This window comes from Trichoplusia ni, chromosome 2 (genome assembly GCF_003590095.1).
Source record: "Trichoplusia ni isolate ovarian cell line Hi5 chromosome 2, tn1, whole genome shotgun sequence".
NCBI lineage: Eukaryota > Metazoa > Arthropoda > Insecta > Lepidoptera > Noctuidae > Trichoplusia > Trichoplusia ni.
This window is the reverse complement of record NC_039479.1, coordinates 10,035,810-10,051,228: the sequence shown is the minus strand read 5'-3', so window position 1 is coordinate 10,051,228 and position 15,419 is coordinate 10,035,810. Positions and strand designations below refer to the sequence as shown.

Sequence of the window (15,419 nt, the reverse complement as noted above, 5' to 3'; positions counted from 1 at the left end):
AGTTTGTTTGTTTGAACGCGTAAATATCAGGAAGTACTGGTTTAAATTGAAAAATTCCTTTCGTGTTGAATAGACCATTCATCGAGGAAGGTTTTAGGCTATAAACCATCACGCTGCGACTAAAAAAAGCGATGATACAATGTAAAATGTGGAAAAAACAGGGCAGGTAATAATCATAACTTACATCTTCTAACCACGCGGACGAATTCGCTGGCAACAGCTAGTTCTATAATAAAAACAAACTCTGAAAGTTCATGTCCTAAGTATAATGGTCAGCTCAGAGTCCATAACAGTCGTTCAGTGAGACTGACATAAAAGTATAGTTATTGTTACGAAATGATACTCTCCCAAACACCTACACTAAATCATTATTGATGATTTATATAGTAGGGCATCAAGCCATCGCTAGTCTAACGTTAATTCTACAGAGATATTTTGTAGATAACAAGAACTTTATCAATAAAGATAAGATAATCTTAAACCTTTTAGTAATTAGGTACAGATCTAAAAAGCATTTTCAGACTTTTTTCTGACTCAAAGGTTTTAAATTTTAGTGAAGACGGATTTTTTTATTTGTTATTTATATTTCCTTCACCAAAAATTTAAATCTTTTGTTTTCCTAATTGACAGTCATCTGGGTATTTGAGGTATATTCCACCTCAAAAATGGGTCAACGAAAAAAAAGGTTTTTTTTAATCTCAGTATTCTGGCAATCCTACTTTGTAAACAACATTTTTCATAAACAACCCAACAGTTTATAAAATTCTGTCTGGATAGATCTTCCTACACCGTTTGATAATCCAGTGGCCCCAAGGTCGCGGGCTGGTCAATGTCGCGTGCGAGCGGCTGAGTCGGCGACGTCGCGAGTGCCGCACTCAAATGTCATATTACTGATACACCGACGTTCGGTTGGTGTGGGGCGCTCAACATTTTTTTAACAAGTCGTTTTCATGATGAAAAGGTTTCGTTTTTCTTTGAGTCGTTTTTTTTGTGAAAGTATCATGACTTTTTCAAATATAATGTTATTTTTTAATTTAATATTTAAATATAGAAGATTACTAAAATAGAATGGTTTTTGAGAAAAAAAAATATTTTATACTTTTTCGTAGTTGATTAAGTGAAAAATAAACCGAATCCATTTGGGTTTTTTTCACTTATGGAAAATACATAATACTGTAATCTCATGTTTAGCCAGAAAGCATTTTCGTGGGTGTGTTTACATTATCCTCGATTACAACGAATTTTCAATTAAGGATCCTGTTATGTTACTTGATTTGCATCGCCCGCTCATTTACATGCAATTCAGATACGTGAATTCCTTGTTTTCGCATATGGTTTTTATTTTGTTCCCGAAAAGCTTTCTACGAAACTGTTTTTACATTGTGTCTCACACATACTTATGACCCAGTAAATATATGCAGCTGTAAGGATATCGTCAAAGTTAAAGACTAAAACTAGACACATAATACTTTTTGTAGTTGAAAAAAATAAAATTTCCTTTAATTATTATACCATTCAACTAACACAGCAACACTCTCTATTTAAAAAAAACACTTTAGTTCTATAAATGTCTGTAAGTACTTCTGTGAAGAAAATAAAATTACCATAAAATTTATTAAATCTCTGTACTTCTGCGAAGGAACTATAATTGGCATAAAATTTATATTTAAACATTCAAAAGTTAGAAAAAGTATTTTTTGAAGTCTTCATTCAAAGAAATTGCGATCAGGGCATTGACATAAACAATCCAGACATCTAGACAAAAATAAAATCTGTGTTGATTACTTTTACATCGCTTTTTTCTCTATAAGCACCAGATAAAAAATTACAAACAAATCTATCAATACTTGTATTTCAAAGTTTTAAGTACATTTTTAAAATAGTAAAATATTTGATAAAGAGAAACGTAGATGGAGAAGGGAAGCCTTTCCTTTTTTTTTTAATTTCTTAAAATAAGACTAATGCATTCTGGACATGAGACGTCGATATATTATGCCATGTATAAGAGCTTCTAGTATTAAACTACGTGATATGTTATATCATGTTTAAAAATATCTTCAACCAAAGTTCAAAAGAAATTTCAATTTATTTTTTGAAAAATATTATGTTGCGTTTCTTAACTTGTTGGAGTTGATTCTATTTTGCCATTATCTTAGAATCAAGATATCTGACCACTTGTTTACGTTAGAAAAAAAAACCTTAATTAATTTGTTTGAAAGCAATCATACAAATTACACTGCAAAACTACCTTCATAATTGCTTTTCTTAAAACTTTTTACGTTATTATCATTTTACGAAAGTAGCAAATAATGGAATAACTTTTTATTAATATTTGATACTCAGTGTAATACCTAATTGCTTTTAATAACTTCTAAGTTTTTCTGGAAAATAACCTCAAATATAATTGCAATTTAAATCACTTAAGATTGAGTATTATAAGCCCAAATTCATGTTTATAATTTACATTACAAGTGTTTTCAGAACAAGTGTATTCGTTTATTTATAAAATAAACCTTTCTATTTAATTCAACTTCACAACTGTGCCTCTGAACACTACGAGTATTTCAATGAGAATTAAAAAGAAAACATTTTACGTGCCTAACAAAAAGTACGACTACCAGTAACCATGGCAACCGAATAACAACAAACGAATACGACAAACTACGAGGAAATTAGAAAGCATTTATTATTTTCAAATCACTCTACGACTTAACACCATCTTTCTTAACGAATCGAAAGAAAAAATACAAATTATTATTTTTAATTTAAACAGTCCTCATTTTTTATTCAAATGTTATGTGCAACTGCCTTGCTGTTGGTTGCTAGCGGCTTAACACGCAAACCGCTTTTGCACCAAGTTTTCAGTTCAAAACTACATCGGGGTTCGAACCGACCGCCTCGCGCTGTAAATAAAGTGTTTCGCGGGGTTATTGTGTTGTGTTGTGTAGTGTTAAGGATTGTGCCATGCTATTACTGTGGTGGTAAGTTCTGGTCACTGGATATTGGAGCTTGTGACGTCAGATGTTAGGAAATTGTCACTTTGGTCAGTACTGAATTAAGAACGGAATTGACCGATTTTTTTTCGTCGTTTGTTTTGTTTCGCTTTAAGTCCTATCGAATTCGGTTTGATGATTTTTTTATGTTATTTGTTTTTATCTCAAACAATTGTTTTTTTTTTCTTTTCTTTACGAAAAAAAATCAACAGTCCTATTTATTTTGTCGCCATCCAATTTTCTTGTTAATAAAAGCTAGAAAATTATACTTATTACACGAAACTTTTATTACGTAACTTTGACTATATCACGTATTATTATTTTTTGACGCTAACGTTCTGCTGTGCTAATAACATTTTTATGTTATGTCATATTTGACACATTAAAAACTAAATTAAAACTTTATTGTCAAACGAAATAAATAACTGTTGTCATGTTTTGTGGCAGACTATTACAGTATTGAATAAAATATACATTATATAACTATCAAATTCTTTGCTTTTAAAATTTCTCGCGAATTATAAAGTATAAAAAGACTAGGGATGGTAATTAGAATCGCTTTTTGGATCTCTCTGCAATGTAAACATAATTGTTACACAATAGACATAACTCTATCAAAACGTTATAACTGAACAAAGTACATTAATAGTACCTTACATTATTTTTCGACCAATACTAATACAACATTCATAAATAAAAACTGTCTTAATCAATAACAGCAAATTTCGCGCAAAAAATAAGCATCAAAATTATTCCTCCTAAGATGACAAACTTTAAATAAAGAATCTCATTTTTTGAAGTCGGATGAAAAGAAAAATTAAAAAAATGGAAACACGGATTAAAATTAAATTAAATAATGGAAAATCTGTTAGCACTTTGACTAATAATATAATAATATGACGATGAATATTAATTAGTACTGCTCGAGCTTAAACTGCACTTATAAATGGTAAGATCTTCACTTAAGTAAAGTTTTCATTTCAACTTTCAACTTGAATGGTTTAACTTTATTAAAAATATCTGAGGACTAGACTGTCTGAGAACTACTAATTGGCAAACTAGAGGATTTTATTATTTACACGACAAACCGGCGTACAAAGTATCTTCATTTTAAGGTTATTTCCTTGCAAGATATTCTTACAGGAAAAACTAGTACAATAAACAAAAAAAAACTAGACACACTTTATGAGACTATTCTATTATTAGAATCATAGCGGGAAAATGCAAGGAAAATTACTAGACAAGTACTAATACGCCATCTATCGGCGAAGAAAAATTTCATTCATCACAAGTGACCAAACGTACATTGATCAATGAACAATATTATTCACGACGTGTTTTCAACTTACCGCCATCATTATTTAGATTCACCATTAATGATATGAACGGGCACTTTTCTTTGAAATAGCCCTCAACGCAAGTCCGTCATTACAAATCATTTTCCAAAGCCCCGCAAGATAATGTGAGGAATAATCCAAACACCATACTCCATCTCAAACAATAACTTATTCTGAGTAATGTCCTTTTTCAATCATTTCAAAATATAACCGTTAAACGTTTTCTATTGAATGTTACTTCATTCAATAGCACAGTACTCGGACAAAAAGGATGCTGTGCTCAGTTAATGACTGTCTCGACTTTACGTAACTAATTGATGATTTCCATTTGACTTTTCACGTGTTATACGTGTGTTTACTATGATGTCTAAATAGAGGAATAGCCGAGTAGGAATTCCTAGAGGTATGTAATGAACGAATGGAGGATGTAGAAGAGTCGCACCTCTATGTGTAGTATGAACGTTTTTGCCTTTTTTTACCTGGCTAAATCCTGATGTACTTTCTGCACCCTGGGCAAGGTTGAGAGGTATGCCAGATTCTTACTGGCTAAAACCTCCGGAGTGCTTCACCCTTTCATTGTCCCTGAGACCACTGTTTATCCATCTTTTATGATGATGAGGAAAATAAAGATTCTCCTAATTTCTTTTGTATAATTCTCTATCTCGTTTTTACAATGATAAAAGCCCTGTTCTGTACCAAGAAGTAACCTGTTACTATTGTGAGACTCGATCACCACTCAAAGACGTGTATACCTCTGCCTTGCTTCCTTCACGCTTCGCAATTCACTTCTCCAGTAATGTAAATTCAAGTGTGTAGAACAACTACGTAAAAGAGCCAAAAACGTGAAATTATTTCAAAACTGTGTCATTATAATCATGTGCGAGAGAAAGAACAACAGAGAGATAAATTCCTTATTAGCTTAAGATTAACTAAATATAAAACAAACAATTTAAAATGTGACTTCTTCCTTAATTTATTTTATAAGGGGCAAACAATCATGATTAAGGTTTATTTTTTTATTTGTTTTAGAAAACGTCACATCACTATATAATAATGTTGAGGTTGCTTTACATTGCCGTCGATGGTTAATCACTCTGGTACGGTAGCAAGGTGACCCCGCGATGTACTGCAAATAGTACGATATTTCTCGCTTTGTCTATACACCTTAGTTTCTAGATAGACCTCCTTGCGTATTTCATACGGAGATCTGTATCAGTGATGTAATAAATTAGTCTACACTTCTTCATCTTCTTCATTTCGTAATAAGATATCCGAGGAGTCAAGTCATTGCCACGAACATTTTTCATTTAATTTTGCCGCGTGTAAATTTATCCTCATACTCCCAGGAGGCATCATTATTCGCGAGTGCTTGTTCATATAACGTTCATACGACAGATCTTATATTTAAGGCACTTTTTCAATATTAAATTGTATGAAAAAAGACTGTGTTTTCCAAAAAAAATACAATGGAACTTCAAAGGATGACAAGTAAGTAATTAAAACCAATTTAGTAAACAAAAATAAATGGTAAAAAATAATTTAGCTTCTTAATGCTGAATGTGTTCAAGTTGCGTAATTTAATTTAATTCGAGATTTCCCAGCGGTATTTAGGATGTTTTCTGGCTGAAATTACATTTTTATTTTTTAAGTATTAGCAGTCTTCAATTTTGTTTTAACAATTTATAATGAACAGGATCTTCGTAAGGTTAATGTAAAATCTGGAATGAAAGTATCTAAATCCTCTATCGGTTGGCCTCACCAAAAAAAAATTGTGGCTGGTAACTTCTTACTTGTTTTCTTTTTCTTCCTTGTTTTTAGCTAGCGATAAATACTAGAAAAGTCATTGGTACCTATATTTGATACAAACGACCTTTGTACTTTAATGGTCACATCGCTACTCTCAGTGCCTAAAATGATTATTTATTTTCAATAAAGAAAATAAGGAAATCAATTTTCAATTTTCTTTTTTAAAGTATTCGATCTGCTCAAAAAATCATAATCACAAATATCAAGGGCAGACATTACGCAATTAAAAATGTAGAGAACAAAGAAACAAAAGTCAAATGAAAATGAACCAACTAAGCATAAAGGTACGTACTATGTTCACGTTGAACAATTTACACCCAGTATGACAAATGGGTCTGGCGATTTCCTCCAGACATTAAACGCGCTAGATTTTATCATGAACGTGAGGGTTTCCTCACGTTTCCCCGAGTACTTACATAAATTAGTACAAATGTGTGCCGTGGACTGCTTTAGACATTTTGTCTCTCCTTTGTAGTCGCCTATTTAATTTTCGAGTTTATTTGGAACTTAATTACATTTATATGATTATACGTACTGGTTTTTGTTAATTTAATTATTAGATTTAGGAAATATGTATCGTTTTGTCTTTTTGAATAATAAACGGAATTTATGTATTGAACTCGCATCTAGACTAATTCATTACTATAAAATTAATATACTGATACAATACCAAAAGTGCTCAATTATCCCCACAAACATTCAACTCTCTGGATATAAACAAAAAACAAATGATCTACAACATTTCAGCAATATTTTTTATAACTCATTCATCGATTTCTACTTAATTATTTAAATATATCTTATCGCTTTTACATGTCTAGACCTCATTCCAAAAACACAGTGCTAACGATACTAAATAAATTAATGGATTGTCTGATTGCCACTAAATTAGGTGACAGTCGCACCCAGTTGGGGATGGACGCTTACACAATGTATTTTCCGACGAGTTTTACGACTCTATCTTTGTATCGCGGTATGCATAAAACACTACTTGGATAAGTAATATTCTTAAATGTATGTCGATCTCTACATTCCACTTGTGAAAGATAAAGAGGGAGTGAAACTGAAGAGATCTATTTCTATAATATGAGTTTGTTCTATGTCGTTCCTGGTTATCTACTCTAAATTAGACTACCTTTTTACCGGGATTCGGGGATTTCCCACATGCGGGCTAGTAAAAAATTCATCGATTGATAACTCAGTCGTTTCAATGGGCAACCATATTATTATTCAAAACTTAAAATACTCGGTATTGTATTTGAGGACTGTTTTTATTTAAAGAAGCTATTAATTTTCTCATGTATGGAGAAATTGCCATACGTTTCGAAAGTCTACCACTAGTCACTGATCGTTAAGGCACGTCACCCAAATAAATTTGAAGGTTTAAAATATCTACAACGATGTGACCTCGTCCAGGCTTTCAGTCTCTCCTTAAACGTATAATCAACCTCGTATCGTGTATATCTAGAGGCTTTGTGAAAACACGGACATTTGTACCTCGTACAAACAGATCTCGTATCGCCAATTACTCGTCACTTTGTTCCACCTGGGAATGCAATCATGACAAACACATTCTGCTACCAGAAACTACAATACAAATTCCAATAAGTGTCCTACTCAGGTGGTCTTTACGATTCCGGGAGAATTACCGCCAAGTCTCAAAGTATTATAAGGAGTTGTGGGAGCAAGATAGTGCTATATGGCACTTTGTCCCTCTTCCGCAACAGCAGTTTTTTCTTTAAGAAGTGGTGGTAGACCCTCAGTTAGAGCTCGTTGCCGGTATCCGGGAAGGATAAGCAGACTATCAGCCTAATATGACTTCAAGGGGACGTTTGATTTACGAGAACATTTTGTTCCGTCTTTGCGATTATAATGTTACACGCGGACACGCGACTTTATGTAATTGTGAGTAATGAGCGTGTATGAGTCGAACAAGCTGTGGCAAGTGATTCAATGTGTGTGTGTTTTTTTTTACGTACTTCAGTTTGGAGCCCATCAATTTAGTTCCATATTTTTGGGGATGTTTTTAAGAAATTTGTTCGACACCACCTTGTAAGACGCTTTTGGTGAAAAACCATTTTATGAAGATCTTTTTTTTTACTTGGATTTTAGTTTCATCGCCGCAAGTAACCTTTCTTTATTGTTTTCATTCAATTACTACGCCTTCTTTGTTAAAGAGGGATTTATTTGACTTTTCTTACCCGTAGCATAGAGTTTTTATTTGAAGACCTTCAAGAGAGTAGATCCTCGTCATTCCTATTAAGTATTGCTCTTTATTTTGGTTCTATTATTTTCGTCTTTTATCAATTTCCAGTGAAAACAATAAAATTTAAGTAATGAACAGAACCCTGATTTACCTAACAATACATTACAGCGACTACCAAAAATACTCGGGTTTTAAACTTGAAATCGCGTGTTCGCTACCAGATTGTAGCTTTTGAACAATAAAACCTTTTTCGGTTGGTACTGTGCACGAAAGTACTGTTGACACGAATTTACTTTTCATTCTTATTATTATTTTGTGTGCATTGCGATACTTTGGTTTGATTTCGGCTTTATGAAGCAATTTATATAATTAAATACTGTTTTTCTTAAGATCAAATATGTTTTTTCTGGAACTATACCACTTGTCAATTGAAACAGTCAGCAATTTCATGTCATTCGTTGTGTCATGTTGGTTGTTTTTCGCTATAGTTGTACATTCTATAACAATATTGCTTTATATCTATAACACGAAAGCAGAGACAGACATAGTGAGTTTTTGGTAGATATATCTAGTAAATATATAAAGCAAAATAATATTAAAAAGCATATTTCGAATCCTTTGTCTTCATTCTAAAGCCGTGCCTTTAAAGGATGGCATGCATCACGCTATCAATTTGGTCGTTCTAAAACTTTAGGATATTTTAATAAAAGTCAAAGTGCCAAGTTTCGTTGTCTTTTTGACATGAAAGACTGTATAAAGCTTTAAAGTTTTTGTAAATTAACGTAAATATATTTTCATTTGATTTCCTATTTTTTGCACGTTATTTCATATTACTTTGACGGTATCTTTATAGTTGATAATTCAATTTTATTTATGGTACTAACGTATGTTTATCGGGATTGCGCGACTAGTTTTGGACCCAATTAGAGTCGCTACACCTCATAATTAAGGACTCGACTCACTTCGCCTCATGAACTCACCGAACAAAATTCATAATAACTTCCTGATTTCATAGTTCATTATAACTGTTTTCCATTCTATTATGAGAATAGATATAGCTCAGGGTCCTCACCTTTTCCTGTTTTCTGACCGATTCACTCTTGCATCAACTTTTGGATACTTAAACTTCAAAAATTATATAATAAGACACTTAATGAAATGACGGTTTTTATTTGATTTTTTTATTTTGGGTGACTGAACAAACTTTAACCAGTAGAAACATACGTTGTGCTCAAATTTGCCATCAAAATTAGTATAATAAGTTGTACTACTTACTTATGAAAGAATGATTCATTAAATTACCATATTATTGTTAGTATGTAAATTGTGTTTTAAACTTGGGAAACTGTAATTGCTTCACACTGTAGCACTTCGTTCTGTTTATCTTTATAAGGTGTGACGCAAATTGCCTCAGATATTGCACCTAGTTTGTAATAACACAAAATTTGCTAATAAAATATGTAATAAACAAGAAAATGATATGTACTTAGTTGTTTGAACTGCGCATTTTATAGTCGTGAATAAAAACTCCAAATATAATAATTTATGTTTTGTAAATAATATAATGTGATTTCATATACTAAAAAACCAGTCAAGTGCAAGTCGATCTTGTACTTTACATACAGACAGGCTTAAAAAAAATGCGTAACGATTGGTCATCCATCAAATTTATAACCTTAGAATCCATTGCTTAACTTTGACTTTTATTTTCCCACTGTTGCACTAGTTGTTATAACGGCAACAGGCATTTAATGTAAGTGAAAATTTAAATTATAAATTAATAGAGCATGAACGTTACGAACTGTCATAAGAAACTACCTGATGATAGACGGACAGACAAATGGACATACAACGAGACCTTAGTGATAAGGCTTCGTTTTTACCTATTTCAGTACGGATCCGTAAAAGTAAACATACGAATATCAAAATTTCTAGAAAGTATTTAGATAGAACAAAGATAAGACAGCTATTAATTATTTACAACTGTTTACTCCAGGCTTTATTTATTTTATAAGTAAGTACGTTAGTATCGCACTATGTTTACTATCTGATTTAATTTAACCTTTTCCTGTATCGTGAGTCATTGAACATGAACAATGATTGTGACACAGCGTTTTTACTATTAGAAAACCTTAGGTTTAAAATAATGGCGAGTTAAAACAAAACGAGGAATGCCTATCTCTCTTGCAATAGTCATTCATCTGGTTGCACTGCGCATTGGTCCGAATAAAAAAAAAAACAATAAACAATGAACGTCAGACCGAAAAATGCAATAACACTTGTCTACTTTTTGTTGCAACATTATAAGAAAAATATATCTTTGTTAAAATTCACCGAAACCTAAAATACATAATAAACACCTCTAAAAGCAAACTACGAAAGCATAGAAATATACCCTATTTCTTAGTTTTCACCGTTCATCGTTTCTGGAACCATTCAATTAAGGCTGAGCAAATGAGAACACAAAAAACAATCAAACAAATCTTTGAGTATAATACAAAACTACAGTTTTAATTAAAACTCACAAAAACACACAAACGTTAGTCCAATATCGTAAAGGCAAACTAATCTAATCGTTCCAATCCAAATCGAGTTAACAGTCGAGTTAACAATAACTGTTTGCGATTCAAGAGCACTAAAACAATACGGACTTGTATGTATTAGCATTGGAAGCAACTGATAGCATGCTAACCTTATATTAAAGGCAGCAGAAGTCGACGATCGCAATCGTGATGAGACCTGCGTGTTTCTTCGTCATGACAAATTAAATTTGTGTCGACAATAACTGAAGGATTGACAGCCGTAATTATTTTTTTATTGCTTTTACTTGATGTAGAATAAGGTCTGTCGGATATAGAATTCTAATGAACTATGTAGAGAAATATGTCTTTAAGCTTAATTCGGTAAATCTCTTTCTTGTTTAAGAACGGTTTATTCATGGGTTTTATATAAATGACTAGTTTCCGGACTCCCGACTCCGAAACTTGTCCTCTTGCTGCCTCAGCTCCTTACTAAAGACTCCGATTGAGTACGAAACTAGTCGGGCGATCCCAGTTAATACGTTTGTGTAAACCGTTCTTGACATTTATGAATCTGCCTCACTAAAACTAAGTATAATTGTAATAATAAAACTTTTTTGCTAACCAACAAAGCATTAGATTGGTGCCAGACGAGTACCGACCGACTTCCAAATCAAATGGAACAGCTGCGTCAACAGTTCACAAGGCCACGTTAAACCGGTTTAGGTAGAACACAACTTACGCAAACAATCACATCACTACAGTTTTCAGAGACCCCTATTACGAACACTTTGGATTGAGTTACGAATAAAAAAGTCTCATCTGCAGTAAAAGACAAGCTAACATGTTATTATCATAAGCTAGTTACGAACAAAACTTTTAATATATGGGAATGACATTCCCTCCCGCCTTTAGTTTAATATAAATATTTGAGACATAGCATTTTTATAACCATATCTACCACCACCATTTATCTGAAAAAGTTTTGACGTTTTTTACATATACATACTTCTTTTATATCGGTCATGGTTGAAAAAGCGAAGGTTAATAAAAGCAGGCATTTTCATAAAGTCACTGAGCGAGTTTATTCAAAACGCCTTTTATAAATGGTGAACTATTTTACTACGACTATGTTCAGATTCACTCTAAGAGCAATATATGTAGACAAACATTTATATGAAATTCCGTAAATACTTCTCAATGAATTTCAAAACATTTTGCCCCGACTTCTATTGAAGTTGAAGTTTAACTTTTGATTACCTTGCCCTCGCCGATTTAATATTGAATCAAAACAGGCTTTTGTTTAATCAAAACTTCAATCTTTAGTTTCCCAAACAATTTGGCCGCGGTTTTTGAAAAAGATTTAGAAAGATTAAAGTTGAGGAAAGTTTGTATCACGATAATGCTCTAAAAAATGGAGATTCCATTTTTGTTGCCACGTGCATTCTTTTTTGAGTGGCTAATAGCTATGACAAAATATGGGATCTGATTTGACTCCTAAACAATATACCCTAGGACAGAGAAAAATAAAAGGAAAGAGTATTTTTTTTCCAGACATACAGTACAAAAAAACTGCAATATTTAATGATGACCAATTTATTTTTCTTCCAATTCCCAATTTGGGTTAGTTATCACACTGTGAATGTTGAATATTGTCTCTATAAATAGTGACATGAGATGACGTGTCTGAAACAATACCATCACCGCTTAGGCAATCAATGCTAACGTATTGTCCAAACCCACGTCATAATTAGAGCCATATGCAAATGTTAAACAAAGTCTGTAAATAAGAAGACCAATATTCTTTTATGTGCCGTTGAATAATGTGTAACCTTAAGATAATATTACTAGGTCAAAGACAGCCAATTACTTTTTCTTTGTAATTTGACACGCTCCAGTACCCGGCACTTACGAAAGCTAACAATCACTACTTATCCCCATACGGGATTGGGAAGAACTCTAAGAAGGCGTTAACATTTTTTTATGGAGTATCCAAACCTCCTTCAATGTAAAGCGCCCTAATTTAGAAAGTTGTGCCTTGTTTGATGTGGCTAACACAGTCACTACATCCAAGGGTTCTTGATGTGGAATACTTACTGTTTCGTGACAAATCGAAGGTACTCTCTACTTAAGTGATTAGTTTTCGAAATGCCTATTGCTTTCAATACTTGTTCTAAAAATAATTCCGTCATTGTGTATGCTTATTTATAGAACGTAAAGAGGATCCAGTAGAAGACAGATTCCAACCCTACTTTTGGGACGAAATTGCTTTGAGCAAGTTCATTCCCAAGCTCCGATTAACATTTGAAATTGGAAGCGTTTTCCGGGAACTGACAAACAAAAGATATTCCGGTCCTCGAATAAGGACTAGTCGGAATATTTATATAATATTTGGATATTGTTTTATTAGCACTATACAAAATTATAGTCAAGCCATAAAACATAAAAAGGGAAGTAGGGACAAATAATTATACGTCACTTTTTAAACCAGTTTACAGTCCATTGAAGCTGGTTCTTGACAATAGGACATTATCCCTTGATCTGTACTAATAACATCACGAGGAGTTCACTAAATCATGAAATATTTTATGTCCTGTATTTTTTTTATCCGGAAGCTATGTTATTTACTATTTTTTAAACTCTTAACCTTGAGACTTAAGCACAAACTATACCATATCTAAATATCTTTTAAACCAGAAAATCAATAAACAAGAAACCTCAATCAAATCAAATTATCAAACAGTAGAGCAAAATCTCAACAAAAAAAGGAACTCCAAACGAAAACAGCCACTTTAATTAAAAAATCAAGATATCCTTCGACTGTTGTCGGAACCAACGGAATATCTTATCAACGCCTAAGACAGATTCTCGAATCGAACTGACTCGCAATACCGTGTACAGCTTTCAATTATCCTGCATAATTTCTCAGGAATCCATTTCGCATACGTATGATACACTGATATTCTTGACGTTGATCGAAATGGAAGTCAAGTTTAGGTAACTTCAGATACATATTTATGAAAAGCCAGATTTTATTTAAAATGTCACGAGATTTTTTTTATGTAGTCTAACTTGTGCCCCACTACTGGACCAAGAGTTTCCTTGTTTGCTTTAGATAGATAGGTAGGAGACCTTAAAGGAAAAAAACATGTGCAGGAACGTGAAAGACATGAAAAATGATAGAGACAGATGGAAAGCGGTACACCGACAGGAGACCAAGTCAGTTAAATTTGATGAAGAGATAAATGTTCTGTACAAAATGTGTACAGAACGATTATCTGAAACATTTGAATTCTGGAAAAAATCTCGATCCTCCTCAAAAATTTGATCACCTGACGTCACTTTCGCTGTCGTGAAGATAATATTTAGTCGTTTCCATACAAGAAAGCTAATAAAAATGCTATCGACTTTTTCCGTTGCACATTGTAAATCTTCTTTAGTGCTCGACTTACAACGAGCCCTCGCTTGACAAGGATTTATTATTACAAAGACAAATATCGTTGTTTTATAAAACTTGCATTTTATATTCCTACAGCTGATGAATTTTACTTAAGAGTTATGATAACTTAGTGGGGTAATTTGGACGAAGATATGAAACCTAGCAATGTGATTCGGTCTCTCGAGGCTTTAGAATGAAGTATGGCATCGATTTTGCACGCGTTTTATGAACATCGATTTTCTGAACGTAAAAATATGTAAATTCGTGTGCGTCGTAACTGAAATATGATTCTCTCGTTTTATGAGTTTTTTGGATGGTTAAATTTATTTAATGTTCCCTAGAACGCATTTTAGTATGCATACCTTTAGTTAAGTCCATGTGTTATTAAATTTGAAGCATTTTAATAAAAGTAAATTAAGCTGCATGCGAGCAGCTGCATCAACGAATATTCTGTGATGATGATGAAATAAATTTATTGAAAAAACGACAAAGGTTCAGTACAATATGTGAAGGTATTTAAACCGTAGAAACAAATAATATTGTATCTTCCAGAGAAACATGGTCCTTTGAGATAAAATTGGATGGAAACTTTTATACCATAACGCGTAAAAACCGGTGATGTGGGCATCGGCGAATATTCCTGATGCAGTGCAGAATCAATTTATTAATAAATTGATTACTTTAATTACTTTTGCGAACATTATAGAAGAAATCTAAAACTTGTTGTAAAAATGAAACTAAAGCTAACCTAAAAATCTGTTAATAGTTATTCTACAAACAAAGAACTGCAGCGAGTGTCCCGCGCGATACCAAGAATTCATGAGACAACTCTCATTAAAACTAACACAAAGTCCGCAACAGCAAATAAAGTTAGCCATAACCGTTCTAAAAATCTCGACTTTACTAGAGGATTATTAGGATCCCACAATAAAAGACCAAGATCCACGCTTATGTATTGTGTATAATAAAATTATATTGACCAACTAACCACGTACCCCTATTATTGTTGCGTTTAGGGATACTGTCTCGCATTAGTGAACCCAATTTACTCTTTATTATTCAAACTTCTCGAATACATGTGCCTCAACACGTGTTTCACTTTTATTTTCCCTTACGTAT

General features: G+C 32.7%; 1 protein-coding gene across 4 annotated transcripts in view; it reads left to right on the top strand.

Annotated features, from left to right (window-relative positions):
• Positions 1-2,860: 2,860 nt before the first annotated feature.
• Positions 2,861-15,419, top strand: part of LOC113506884 (glycine receptor subunit alpha-4) — a 41,897-nt gene continuing 29,338 nt past the window's right edge. For 2 of the 4 annotated variants that reach the window (XM_026889730.1, XM_026889737.1), the window contains exon 1: positions 2,862-2,981. The gene's annotated coding sequence lies outside the window, so the exon portion shown is untranslated. Of the gene's footprint in view, positions 2,982-5,565; positions 5,819-15,419 lie in introns of those variants that run through there. The other 2 variants (XM_026889720.1, XM_026889726.1) reach the window with 2 other exon arrangements.